Raw genomic sequence first — 16,147 nt, forward strand, 5'->3', positions numbered from 1 at the left:
TCGTTTTTAAGGATATAAGATTAATTTATAAACTATCTGAAATACTCTTGTTTTCATTTACCCCTTTTTAACGGAGTTATAGTGCCTCAAATACACTCACCGATAGAGTTAAATAAAGAATAAAAGGTCTAGATAAAATAACTGATATGAAAGTTATAAAAATAAAAAATAAAGCGTAAATAATTACTAAAAAAAAGGTGTCATGAATAAATTTCACTAAAAATAATTAGAAATTTTATATAATTACCCAAAAACTTTCACAAAATTATTGAGAAATTTCAAAAATATCATTCTGGTAATCTTTCTTTCAAAGTTTTTATTTTTCTCAAACTTCTCACTACTGTGGCTTCTTAATTAACAAACATAGTCATGAACTATTTCACTTTCATCATCGGACTCTCCTAAATTAATACAAACCGAATTTATTTATCTTTTAATTGATTTATGCTTATTCCTTATGTAAGCCAACGAATTGGTTATTCCTAATCAAGTCATGATACGTATAATGAACATACCTTGTCTCCACATTGGATCAAGAACGAGATCAAAAACTGCTAATTCATAGAAAGCCATTGAACCGGCACAACCTACAACTAGAGTTGTATGCATTATATGAACAGAAATCAATTGATCAGTATCATTTAATATGATAGTATGAACATGATACCAAGGCAAACCCATGGAAATACCTTAAGGGAAGTCTAGTTACATTAAGTCTAGTTAAATCATATAAGGTACTAAGGCAAGTCTAATTAAGTCATGTAAGGTATTAAGGCAAGTCTAGTTAAGTCATGTAATATACTAAGATAAATCTAGTTAAGTCATGTAAGTTATTAAGGCAAGTCTTATTAAGTCATGTAAACTTCTAAGATAAGTCTAATTAAGTCATTTAAGTCTATAAGGCAAGTCTTAATTTGAGTCATATAAGGTTTTAGGGCTAGTCCGAGTAGGACTCATTATGCTTAACCTCTCTATATATATAGAGGTTATGATACTTTATTTAAATATCCAATTATCCAAGTATTGATAAATTATTTTGGCCTTATCTTAAGACTGAAAGTAAGATAATCTATAAGTAAATATAAATTAATCATAGTATTTATTTTCTTAGGAGTAGATCTAACTTAAAACTCTAATTCTAAAACCATAGACCACCATCACCTCCACAAGCCACCCTACCTTATAGTTATCCACTACAACCCTTGGCCATCTACTACCCTCCGATGACTATCACAACGTCGGATAATTACCAATCTGTCTAATTTTGTCATTTATCCACTATTTTATTTATAACTTTTCATCCTAACATTTGATTTACGTGAAATCAAAACTATTAGAACGAGCTGCCATCTTCCAGCGACCCTCACAACATTGGATAATTACTAATATGTCCAATTCTAACATTCCTCTATTATGTTATTTATATCTTTTGATCTCGACCTTTATGTGAGACCAAAACTATTAGAACCCTAGCTTTCGAGGTTACCACCATATAAATTTCATAACTTTTTACATCTAGATCGATTCAACTCTGGTTGGTAATATAAATCTTCTCTAACAATAGTTAAGACCATACCTTTGGATTTCTTAGCTTTAGAGAGAGTGGATTCAAAAGTGTATAGATTCTCTACCAATTGTTCAACTTTATTGTATCAATATCCTTACTTTTCTCAATAGATGTGACTTTAGCTTGAAATCTTTCAAGGAGAGACTTAAGAATCTCACGTATAATTTTATGTTCGAAATTCTCTCTCCTACGGTGAAACTAGAATTGATAATGTCATTGAATTTTGCATAAAATTCATCAAAATGTTTCATTCTCTTCTATGTGAAAAGTTTTAAAATATTTTGTCAATCTCTAAAGCTTTGAGAGCTTAACAACAGTAGTTCCTTCATATGTATATTCTAAAATAACTCAAGCATCTCTAGCAATCTCACATGTAGGAATTCATACAAATTCAATCAAAAAAACATAATTAAAAATAGCATTTATTGTCTTGCTATTTTAGCCAATTTTTTCATAATCTAACTTATCACAAGACTCATCATATTTTTTAGCTAACCTATTGTCTACCCAATACATAGGTGCACTCCACTGTTTATCATAATAATCCAAATATGCTCATCTATTGATTCTATGTAAGCTCTCATCCTAGCTTTCCAATAACTATAGTTTGCTCCATCAAAAAAAGGATGTCTAATTAAAAATTGTCTATCTCTGTGGAAATCCATACCTAGTAGATTTCTCTCTAAGTTAAGAGAGTCAGTCTAATACTAATTGAAAATACTTAGACATGAGTATGTATCTAAACCATAGGCAATATTTCTAACTATTTGCTTAAGTAAATATGTGAAATAAAAATCAACAAGTAAAGCAAAGATGAATATCAATATTTTTTGTGTGAAAAAATCCAAATGGGAAAATACCATATATCTAAACTCGGATTAGACCAATCACTAATAAACTGTAGCAGTTAACAAGATTGATTTATAAAACAACCCATCGATCTCCACGACTTTGTTTAACTCAGTCTTAATCATTAGAGCCTGCGATTCATTGCTTCCCATGATTGATCTCTAATCTCAGTTACCCTTGAGATTGATCGTTCGCCTTAGTGACCCTTAAGATAAAACCTTTGATGCTTAAAAGATGAGATAGACCTTGGTCGATAACAAAAAACATTGTTTCTTCAAAAACTCCACTTCAAAAGTAATAGCCAATATCTCTAGGGTTAAGACATTCCAACCCTTATATACCTTATGAAGATAAGGCAAAATCCAAATCAAATTAAATCTCACGTAATCCCAGAATTTGCAAATTACATAGTTGTGTTCGAACACAGTCCGAGTGAGTTTGAATGGCTAAATATGCCTCTCTATATGTGCGAACACTATGCAAACTTTCTAGGGTGCATTCAAATAGCTAAATATGCATCTATGTATGTGTGAACAAGTTGTGAACTTTTTAGGGTGTGTTTGAATGTGTTGTGAACGCGGTGACTTATCTACTTTAGATCTCAAAAATCTTCAGTCCAAATCTTATAGAACTTATAGATATACTCATGTATAAATATAAAAATACTTAGAATATTTTGTACACATTTTGCCAATATTAAAACCTATCATATCATATATAGTTTGAAAAATAACAAAGAGAATTTTGATTTCATGGCAAGTGATAGGATGATCATATATATTGAAAAATCTAAGGCATGATAAATTGTAGTTTAATGTGGCAGGCTAACCAATTGACAAGGAGGAATAATAGTAAGTAACACAAACACAAAAAAATTTCATGGAAAACTCCAAACTAGGATAAAAACTATGGATCCTTTTCACTAGGATTAAATTAATCACTAATAAAGAGCAAATATAAGAATCGCTTATAAATTACCCGCTGATCTCATTTGAATGCCCATAATAAGTTGGACTCAATAAGCCCAGCCATTTCAACACCTACAAGGGTCGTTCGAATACTTAAAAGTCATTTCTACTATTGGGCAAATGCATTCGTCATTCAAATGACTAAATAGATATTTAAATTTGAGTAATTGTTTCTATGTCTTGGGGTATGTTTTCCTAATTCTCTAAAATCATTTCAAATACTTTGACTTCAAAATTAATTTTCCACTTCAATATTTTTTATCAAATATTTTATAATTTATCATAACTTATGTATATATATATACATAAAATTTAGACATTAAATAAATAAAAGTTATGTTTTGAAATATAATTTGACAATGACATAATACAAATAAAACCTAATATATAATATAGTTTTGAGATTCTCTTTTATTAATTTTAAAAAAAAAGACTGAAGGGGTGGGCATGAAGGAGTGGCAACTGGCAAAGGTTGGTTGTCCCTTTCGTGGCCACAAAGAGGTCCAGGTCAGATCGCATTACCTTGTCAAATGCTTCTTGGAAGAAGTAAACAAAGTGGTAATGGTGGGGGAGATGGTGATGTGTACATTGTCCTATATTTAGGCATTGTAAATCACCGTACACTCACTGACTACTTGGTGCTCCTATAAGGAATCACTCACTCCTCTTATCGTTATCCGAAATTGCATATCACCACCTCCGGTAACCTTAATTCCTTAGATGTGACTGTTGTCTAAAATCCAAATTGCCTCTGTGCTGGGGGTGGGGGTGGTGGCCCCCCCCTATGGCCTATGGGTACGGCTCTTTCTGATGACTAGATCATAAGAGTTAAATATATTTTAACTTCTGTATTTTTATTCAAAATTATTATATATTTATTTTATTAAATTACTTTTTGTACTTATGACTAAATTTAATCATAATTTATTGTTAGATAGTTAGGCAAAATAATAGTAGAGTGCAATATAAAAATTATGGGCAAAAAAAGGGTCGTATTATAAAGTGGAGTGCAATTCATAAAATAACTAAAATAAAAAGTGTTATTTGAAAAATCCCTTAACTATAAATTAAGATTGATAATCTTTGTACAGGAACAATAAATTGACATGAATTCGAGGGCTTAAAATAAATTTGGGTTTAACGTTGTCGAGTTTGGGTCACACTTCCTTAACCGAATTATTAAACAAAATCTCTTTTTAACATATATTAGCATGAAACATATGTTCTAGCTTGTTATTTCGGTTAGTGCATATATATTAATATTAAACATATCATGTTCTTGTTTGCTTTTTCTATTAATGCAATTTTATGTCATGGAAAGTACGTGGACACAATCTAGTTTTAATATAAGATCAAAACATATGTTATAGAAGAATGCTAATGCAAAGAAGATCCAAGAAGAATGAATGAGAAATCTAAGTCAAAATAGTAATTTTGGGGTTATGTAGGAAGGTTGCACATTCAGAACAGTGTGGTGTGCACCCTAGGACAAAATTAACGTACAAACCCTTATGTTATTCGGAATTAGGTATGCCCCCAACAATCTTATCAGAAATAGAAAATTTTAAAATATTTTATTTTTTATGAAATTATTATAAATATTTTTTGATTTGATATAAATAAGTTGATGGAATAAATACAAAAGTAAATTAGTATTGAGTTAGTATATGTGGTATAAGATATAGTTATAATAAATATTTTTAAAATAAAATTATTATAATATTGAGCTGTTATTTAAAAATAACAAGTTTTACTTTATATTAAGAGAAAAGTTAGAACATTAGCTTAGAACGGCACCGCCAAAGACCAGAATACTGCGGGCCTAGAAGTAAGATCTGATCCGGCACCTTATTCTTGATTCCTGGCGGTGGTACTCTCACCGGGTTTGTTGGAGAATAAAGTTGATTCTTTTCTCTTTCCAGGACCAGTGGTTGCTTGATAAGCCTTTCGTCATCCGCACCCGCACTCATTAGCTCTTGTGCTTTTCATTGTATATATGTTTATATTTTATAACCTCACTCTTTATCAAAATGAAACAGTACTAGATTGTTGTCTTAACGCAAAGGCACGAAAAGTACAGCTGGAGAAAACCTGGCGGAAGGGTATCACTTGGCTACATCGACCATTATTTTTATGAGGGAAATTTTCATATCAAACCTTGCCTTTTAATGAAATTATGATTTACATCCAAGCTATACCTAACGTGCGAAGAAAAAAGGGTGCCCCTAGAGGAGAAACTACTGTTTGATTTGCCTAAGGTGGAAGAAGTATGTTATATTCTAAAAAGAGAAAGAGAAAATAGGAAGAAATAGAGAAGAAGATAAAGAAAAAATTAAGAGTATTTTAGTGATTTTTAAGAAATATATATGATATTGATGGAATATTCCTATCTACCCCCAATAGTGTTAGTTTAATTCTATGGAATTTTATAAAGCATATCCTATAATTTACTTATTTTGTTATTCACATTTCATTTTTGAGAATTTTATAATTTAATTTGGCCCTTCATTTTTTTCTATAATTTTTATTTAATACTCTAGATTAATGTGGCTTTATAGCATACTAAATATTTCATAAAACACTCAAACTATCTCTGTGTTCTTCTTCCTCCCATTTTCTCCGATCTTGCCCATGGGATTGGTAAAAGAAGAGGTAAAAGAAGAAGAATAAGAAGAAGAAGAGTTGGAGGAGGAAGAGGCGGAGAAGAGAAGGAGGGGAGGTGGTGGCGACAGCAACCACGAGACGAGGTAGTTAGGGAGAAGATGAAGGACCATAATAGAAGGGTAGAGAGGTGATGGCATTTTAGTTAGTCAAAATAATACCGGGTTATAAAACCTTCAATAATGTTTCCTAACTTAAAAGGAAAAAATTCGATACAAAGTGTGAATTATAAAATAAATTAAATGTAAGGTGTGGTCTATAAATAATTAAAATATAGGGTGTAAATATAATTGCATTAAAAGACAGGGTTTTATATGCCAATGGCCCTTATTAGTTTGAGATTTTTTTATCATAATCGCAACGGAAAACTTTTAATATTTTATAATTATCATTAAATTCTTTTAAAACATTAGAGTTGTCACCAAAATCTTAAATAATTTAATTTCTAAATAATTTTATCTCACATAAAATAAGATATAATTTTCTTGTACTATAGTATTGGATATAATATTAGATAGTTTTACACATAATCGTATTTTTCTTGACAAAAAAATTTCCTATTTTATTTTGAACACGTATATCATATATATGCAATGACAGCTTTTACACATAAATATATCATATGCATAAACGTGTCATATCAACTATCATATAAAATACATACTAATCAATGCATAAATGTCAACTATTCATGTAAAGTAATGAGTTAAACTAGACCCTAAATAATATGGCTTTCACTAAGCTCATTGTACCTCTTTTCATTGATTTTTTTAAATATATAACTTTTGACTAAGTATGTAATCAAACTCTACAAATCATAATTAATAGTGAGCTACTTAAGAGATATTTTGTGAAACCATGCTCACTCAAGAATATACACAAGTTATGAAGGCATTATGTTACAATATCAATTATCGTATAAGTCTTAAGAGTAAAAATATTAGTAATGACCTAATATACTTCAAGAAGACATGATTGACTACAAACACACATAATCAAGTGAACATCATATCTCTATCAAGGAAATATCTTGAATTAGGAAGTGCATTAATTTTTGTTTTCCCATTTTTTTTTATAAAAGACTATAACAAAAAAAAAAGGACAAATGCACTTGCAAACCAACTAAAAGACAACACTCCAACTGAAATTCCTAAACTAAAATAAAAAACTAATAAAAAACACACATCCTAAACTATTAAAAATAGTAAAAAAAAAATCAATCCAAAGTACAAATCCTTAAAGAACTATGAAAATACTCAAATCTCTGAACATCCAAAGCTTTTGTGAATATATCGCCAAACAATTTTTCTGTCTTAATGTGTTTTAGTGATATTATTTTATTTTCAACCAACTCACGTATGAAATGATGATAAATGTCAATGTGTTTTGTATGTAAGTATTCAATAAGATTTTTCTAAATATTAACAACACTCATATTGTTATAATATAAAATCATTATGTCCTACCCAATGTCATCGTCTCTAATCACCCGTTTCATCAACAACAATTATAAACAATAATTGTCTACTGTAATGTACTCTGACTTTACAGTACATAAGGATATAGAATTTTGTTTCTTGCTATGCCATGTAGTAAAATTTTTACCAACATGAAAATAACCACCAAAGGTGCACATGAACCTACCTAGTCAGAATCTATGTATCCCAATATGATAAGACTCATGTCAAATGTAAACCAGATACCCAAGTCAATTGTGTCACCAACATATTTTATGATATATTTTACGATAACAAATATGTCTCCTTAGGTTTAGACTGAAACCTAGCACACACCCCAATACTAAATGCAATGTCCGATTTACTAGCAGTTAAATATAAAATACTACAATCATACTTTGATATAATGTCTAATCGACATTTTTTTTGAACTATCATTTTCTAAGCCAAATGTAGTTTTAGCATGTTTTGCGTTTTCTAAACCAAATATTGTCACAAAATTCCTAGCATACTTTGATTGAGCGATAAATATCTCTATCTCAAATTGAGTAATTTGAGGTCCAAAAAATAACTTCAACTCACCCATTTTGCTCATCGCAAAGTTACTATACATGAGAGTAACAAAATTCTTAGCCAAGTTTAGACTTGTTGCTCTGAAGACAATATCATCCACATAAATTTGTGTCACAACAAAATTTTTATTCTCATGTTTAATGAACAAAGTCTTATCCACTCATTCTCGAGTGAACCTCGAATCCACTAAACAATTGGTCAATTTCTCACACGAAGCTCTTAGAGTTTGTTTTAGCTCGTAGAGAGCCTTTTTCAGTTTATACATATAAGAAAGAAATTGAGGATCTTCAAAATCCTTAGGTTATTCAATATACACGCTCTCATTAAAACACCATTCAAGAAAGTCCTTTTAACATCTATCTAAAAATAATTTAAATTTCAAATGATAGGCAAGATAAGCAGAGGACCTGGGCTGATGTGGCAGTAGGCCATCAACGACCCCTTGGTCCATAGAGACGCATTTCAAAGGACATACTTGCTAAGATAAAAGCCCAAATGGATGACTATATTATCCTAGAACCTGAGGTACTACAAGCACGCATAGGTAGATGGAGACTCACCTCGCTTGGCTGATTCCTAGGAAAGGCATACTTTTGGTTAGACTGAAACTTAGTGTTATAGATGATAATGGAAATACACTAGAGTGGGGGGTGATGGTGGTGGTGATGGTGGTGGTGACGAAAATACGCTAGAGTGGGGGGGTGATGGTGGTGGTGACGGGTGGAGTGGATGATAGGGTTATAGATGATAATGGAAATGAGGGTGGAGGATTGATGTAGTTTAAGGGATAAGGATGAAGGGGGAGAAGTGGCCAAGATCCCAAGGAGGAGGGAGGACTCGATAGACGAGGGAGATTAGAAGATAGATGAGACCTTTCTAATGGTAGAGGTAGGTTGGTGTAGAGGGAGGAGGGAGATTAGGGTAGAGACTCTCTAGAGGAAGAGAAAAACTAATATTCATTCATCATAATGATTTTGGCTGCCATCCACACCTTTATAGAGGCTAGTCAATAAGCCAAAATATCAATTATTAACTCTAATACTAATGGACTCTCGCCGATTGCGTTCGAACGGGATTGACCGTCTTTGAAGGCACAAAAGATGTTATCTGTGGATGCAAACTGATGCAGGCATTTGCACGCGGGCGTTCAAACACGCCCGACCGTGTTAGAATGCACATTTTGCATTTTTTATTTTTGCGAATTGATTCAGGCGTTCGCAAAGGTGTTCAAACGTGCCCCCTTCCGCGTTCGAACGTGACCTACAGAAAATTTATTTTTATGAAAATAAATAACTAATGTAATAAGAAAAGACTCTAGCAAGGTTTATCAGCCCACCATGCTTCCCCCACCTTGTCTTCAAGGAGTAAAGTTGAGGAAACGCTCCAAGATATCCGTCTCCAACTCCCATGTCACCTCATTAGATGGTTTGCCAAGCCACTCGACTAGGACCTCCATCTCCAATCTGGTAGCATGATGTCGTCGGCGCCTATGACTCTATGGCATTTGCGGACCGGACGGAGGTGGACTTGGCATTGATAGATAGAGACACTACATTGAGAAGGTTGCGTCCCCATCTTAAACTTGCTCAAAACTACATGAAACAAGTATGATCGCAGCCATCGGGAGCAGAAGTTCTACATCGATAGTTGGGTGTTCATGAGAGTGCAATTGTTACAAACCGGCTTGATCCGATTCGTAGCGGTTTTGAACGGGATTTGGGATCCGCAAGTGGAGGCACGAATTCCTAGGTATAGGATGGAGGTGATGATGGAGAGGAGGCCAAGTAGTTGATGGAGGTGGCTTGACAATAGGATGATGGTGGTGGTGGTTTGCGGATGCGGTTGCAATAGATAGTTGAAGGCTATGATTGGCCTACAACTATGGTAAAAACCGTATGGGTGATAGAGACAATTAAGATAAAGAGACTAAGGGAAAGAAGTAGGCATGCTCTACAGGACTAGGAGGATAGGCGGCAGAGGGAGATTAGAAGTTAGATGACACCTTGCCAACGAAAAAGGTGGCACTAGTTGGTGAAGAGGGAGGAGGGAGATGTAGAGGCCAATGGCCTAGTTGAGAGAGATGCCAGGGCAAAAGTCAATTAATCTTTTATTCCAAGAATGCCTAAGATATAAGCCATAAGGCCCTATTTATAGAGATTAAATTAAAAAGTCTAAAACAAATTTAACTAAACCAGTCTTCCTTATCTTCTCAGATTAAAACTTCATTTTGTCACATATATATTTGAATCCAGAGAAGTTGTGAATACCAAAGTTGTACATTTGGAGGTATGATCTTATCCAACTGGTTTGATATTATTCGGATATCTGTAGAATATTTTACAAATATTTTTCTAAAACTGCGCAGAGTTAGATTTAGCTAATTAAATAAAATCCTAACATACTAAGACTTTGACTAAACCACATAAGAATAATAAAAAAGATAACTAGACTTGATCTATCAAGCCCAATTTCTTTTGGGGTGATCCGATCTAGTTCGAATCACATTAGATGGACTTGGGCGAGCTATTAAAGACGACCGTCGGCTAGGCCAGGCCCAGTGCAAAACCAAGTGTTTACCTAATAGACAATAGTGGAGGTTACTATGATAAACCAACAGTTAACCAAGAGGGGCTTGCACAAAGTTTTAGGCAAGAGCAAAGAAAATCATTTTAGGAGACTTCTAATCCTAAACCAACCATCCCAGCTAATGGGAGAGGGGGAGGACATGCAACAACCCAAAAATTAGTGGGAGGAAGGGACAACTATCCAAATCCAATACTTTAGAATAACCAAAACCATGCAAACCCTACAAACCCTAAGCCAAAGGGAGCAACGAAGACTTCACAGTTGAATTTACCGCAAAAGCTAGCTGTCTTGCCAACTTGCCAATTAGGTGAAAGAAGGGACAAGGAAAAGGAAGCCCAAGAAAATGAAGACAATGAAAGAAGAGGGAAATCTATGACTGGACCAACGCTGAACATTGGCATCAAGGAGGAAGAAGACCCAAGGTTGGGTGCATGTTCGCTGGGGTCTGGTCAACTCAGAGAGTCTTGCACCCCTTAAGTGAAGTCTTATAAAGCCACAGCTCTAGATGGCAAGGCCAAAGGGCATTACCTAACTAAAATACTATAGGTTGGGTTAGCACATGCAAGTTCAGGTTTGACAATACTTGCAAAGGAAAAAAGCGACGAAGGTGCTTGACTAGATGGTTAGGAAGCTGAAGGGATCCGTAACTCCCTGATCTATGTTTTTCGTATTTATGCCATTCAAAGATTTGAACTGCAACTGGGATGAAATCACGATATAGTGGGGATGAAGGTGGTGGTGACGGGTGGAGTGGATGTTAGGGTTATAGATGATAATGGAGATGAGGGTGGATGGTTGATATAGTTTAAGGGATAAAGACGAAGGGAAAGAAGTGGTCGAGATCCCAAGGAAGGGGGAGGACTTGACGGACGAGGGAGATTAGAAGTTAGATGAGACCTTGCCAATGGTAGAGGTGGCTAGTTGGTGAAGAGGGAGGAGGGAGATTAGTATAGAGAGACTAGAGAGAGGATAAAGGAGAAAAGAAATCAATATTCATTAAGCATAATGATTTTGACTACCATTCACACCTTTATAGAGGCTAGCCAATAGGCTAAAATAACAATTATTAACTCTAATTCTAGTGGATTCCCGTCGATCACGTTCGAACGCACAAAAGGTGTTATCTGTCGATGCGAACTAATGCAGGCATTTGAATGCACATTTCATGTTCTCTATTTTTGTGAACTGATGCATGCGTTTGCAAAGGCGTTCGAACGCGACCTCTTTCACGTTCGAATGCGACCTATAGAAAATTTATTTTAATGAAAATAAATAACTAATGCAATAAGAAAAGACTCTAGCAAGGTATATCAGCAATGACATTGGTATCAAAGGTTGGTGAACCTTAGACCTCCATTAATGATGGAAATAAGGAAGATGGCATCAACAAGGAGATTAATGGAGAGCACACCGACAAGGGAAGACTCAATCCACGATAACCCTAACCGAGAGACCGATTCCCTTGGGGCGGCCACGGTAGGATTGAGTCAACCAATGTCTATGGGTATGAACATGGGCTTGGTAGATGAACTTAGGGGCATGTTCTAAATATTGTTGCATAAGGTGAACGCAATACATAATGATTATAATATTTTGAAAGAATATGTCATGAATTGATCGGCTTCATCATCTCCTTGACGAAGATCGGTGCCTCAAGAAGGACTAGTGGTGGGACCACATCGAACCGATACACCATAGGTCCAGGTATGACATGTTAATGTCAATGATCTTTTTTTACCTATTCCTACACATCATCTCCTACCTCTAATACACAACCCAAGACCGGTGGTGGTGGAACCCGAGAGACGTGCGGCACCGGTGCGCTTCGTCAATAAAGAGAATTGACACTTAGAGGATGATGTCGATCCCTTCAGAGATGGTGATGGGCGTGCTCAAGGATTCAGAGAAGGAGATCAATAAGCACAAAGGTTCAGACCTGATCCAAGAATCTTTTGCAAACCGGACAATGCTATCTGGGGCAGAATTGCACATTTGGACTTTTCATTATTCCAAAGCGGTGATCTGACGGATTGGGTATTTCAAGTGGATCAATACTTTGATTGTCAAAGGACAGCGGAGGACGCAAAGGTACAAATGACAATCTTTCACCTCTAAGAAATGACATTGCATTGGTATCGATCGACTATTCGTGGTGGAGAATTTACCAGTTGGGTTGACTTTTGTAGAAGGATTACACGCAGATTTGGGACAGCGGCATATAAAGATTTTGCTGCTACATTAAGCAAGATAGTTAAGAGGACAATCGTATTGGAGTACCAAGCAGAATTTGAAAGAGTTAGTAGTCGTTGCGAGCCACCTTGGCCCGAACCGACATTGATGAGCACATTCATTTCAGGGCTGCGGGAGGAGATCCAGGCAGATGCTCATGCTCTCTGTCCTACCACTCTTGAGGAAAAGCACAAGGTTCTCAAGATGGCAGTGAAAGTAAGTTGGGGCAACCGAGATGGGCGGTTGGCACCTAGAATGCCAGTTGGAAATTTTGCGGGTTCAAAGACAGCGACTGCTAGTACTGGAGCACGACCACCCTTGAGACTCTCTTTTGATGTTAGAGGAGGCACAAGAACCTCCGTTTGAACTCTCACACCTGCCCAAGTGGAGGAGGGAAGAGCGAATGGCCTTTGCTTTCGATGCGATGAACGTTTCACTCCCGGTCATCGGTGTTCCAAATCAATGGGGATTGTGATGCTCATCGACGGTCTCAAGAGCGACGATGAGGTTGCTAGAGATGGAGAGTATCCAGATGAGGTCCATGAGGAGGCCATGGAGGAGGGTGCATATGAAGATATCCAAGCTGAAATATCGATATATGCATATTCGGGTATTTCCGCGCTGAGGATATTACGAATGGACGAACTCGTTAGAAAACATTGTGTGCACATCCTTATCGATTTCGGGAGTACACACAACTTTCTAGACGAGAGGTTAATGAGGAAGTTGGACTTAGATGCTGAACTGACCGCAGGGTTTTACGTTGTTATTAGAGACAGCACGCAGTTTCGGGCTGAGAGCTTGTGTCACCAAGTCGGTATATGGGTGCAAGGGCACAACATCATTGAGGACTTATGGAGGATATCACAGAGCTGGATTGTCACATCCATTTTCTGCCAAGACACTGGCTAAAATTTTGGATGGAATTTTTCATATTGCAGGGGACTCAATTGAACTTCAATTTAGCCTACCATCTACAGATGGACGGCTAAACTGAGGTGGTCAATCGAGGCATTAAGTAGTGTTTGCGGTGCTTTGTTGGAGAGATGCTGAGATGATAGTTGGAGTTCTTACTGTGGGCGGAGTGGTCTTACAACACTGCGCACCACAGCAGCATTGACATGACTCTGTTCGAGGTGGTGTACCACACGGCTCCGACATTATGCGCCTATGACCTAGTGGCATCTGTAGATCGAACGGAGGTTGACTTAACTTTGATGGATAGTGACACCATATTGAGGAGGTTGCGTGCTCATCTTAAACTTGCTAAAAATTGTATGAAGCAAGTTTATGATCGTAGCCATCGAGAGTAAGAGTTCGACATCGGCAGTTGGGTATTCGTGAGGGTGCAATTGTATCGACAGGTGACCTTGCGTCCGATGTGAAACTAAAAGTTAGCACATTGCTACTTCGATCCGTTTTGGGTGATAGAGCGTATCGGTCTGGTTGCTTATCGTTTGGAGCTGTTTGAGGGTTCGAGAGTACATCATGTCTTCCATGTTTTATTGCTGAAAGAGTAGATTGGTGATCATTAGGCCATTGGATCAGTTCTATCAGAGCCATTGGAGGAGACAAAGATCGTGGAGCCAGTTCGAGTACTTGCTATGCACCAATGACATCGTGGGACCAGATTGGAGATGAAGGTTCTAGTCAAGTGGCTTGGCAAGCCATCCGATGAGGCGACATGGGAGTTGGAGATGGACATCTTAGAGCGTTTCCCTAACTTTACACATGAGGACAAGGTGGGGAAGCGTGGTGGGCTGATACACCTCACTAGAATTTTTTCTTATTGCATTAGTTATTTATTTTTATTTAAATAAATTTTATGTAGGTCACGTTCGAACGAGGAAGGGGTCGAGTTCAAACGCCTTTGTAATGCCTGCATCAGTTCACAAAAACAGAGAACACAAAATGTGCATTCAAATGCCTACATCAGTTCACATCGATAGAGAACAACGCCTTTTGTGCGTTCGAACGCAGTCGGGCGTGTTCGAACCCGATCGACGGGAATCCATTAGAATTAGGGTTAATAAATATTATTTTGACATATTAGCTAGCCTCTATAAATGTGTGGATGGTAGCCAAAATTATTATGCTTAATAAATATTGATTTCTTTTCTTATTCATCCTCTCTCTAATCTCTCTACTCTAATCTCCCTCCTCCCGCTTCACCAACCAGCTACCTCTAACGTTGGCAAGGTCTCATCTAACTTTTAGTCTCCCTCGTCTGTCGAATCCTCCCCCTTTCTTAGGATCTCGACAACTTCTTCCCCTTCGTCTTTATCCCTTAAACTACATCAACCATCCACCCTCATATCTATTATCATCCATAACCCTAACATTCACTCCACCTGTCACCACCACCTTCATCCCCACTCTATCATAATTTTGTCCTAGTTGTAGTTCGAATCTATGAAGAGCGTAAATACAAAAAAATGTAGATCAGGGAGTTACATATCGAACTAACTTGGTTTTGTAATTTGTGACTATGAAAGAATATTTGGTGAATATTTTCCCTCAATTATACGAACTACTTCCAATAATATATCCATATCTTGAAGGGATCGTTCCGTAACCTATCAGTGGGCCTTACTCAAGGCCCAGAGGTGGCTCAAGAGGATATGGAGATAGACTAAAGACAAGCTCAACTAGCATTAGTGGCGCATGAGGGGTTGGCCCAAGGCAACAGGAAGAGGTGCAGTTAGAAGGGTCGATACCCTATAGCCTACCTTAAAAAAATAAAATAAAAAAAATTAAAATCGTTGCATGGCACGACGTGGCCAGCCTCGTGCCATGCAACGGTGGGCTGGCGTGCACTGAGGGCGCCACGTGCCCCTAGCCACCGACACGGCCAACCTGACTGGGCTAGTTGTTTCGATGGGCCCCGCCGTCGCCACAGCCTTCGCCAACACCCCCCCACAGTCTATCTCTCTCTCTCCATTTTCCTCTCTCTCTCTCTCTTTCGGTCTCTTTATCCTTATCTCTCTCCCTCTCTTTATCCTCTTCTTGCAGACACTGGTGAGCCCCTCTCCCTGCTTCTTTTCTCTTTCTCTCTCTCTCTCTCTCTCTCTCTCTCTCTCGAGTTATCTTAGATCTGTCGGACCCGAGCCGCCAGCAAGAGGTCGACTGCTGGCTGGCCAGTAGCGGCCGAGCCGCTCTCCACCGACCTAGCTTTCCCCTCTCTTCTATCCTCTTTCTCTTCTCTTCTTCTTCTTCCTTCCTTTCTTTCTTTCTTTCTTTGTTTCTTTGTTTCTTTC

The sequence above is a fragment of the Typha latifolia genome, chromosome 15 (assembly GCF_019914945.1).
Source record: "Typha latifolia isolate L0001 chromosome 15, TyphaL0001v2, whole genome shotgun sequence".
Taxonomy (NCBI): Eukaryota; Viridiplantae; Streptophyta; class Magnoliopsida; order Poales; family Typhaceae; genus Typha; species Typha latifolia.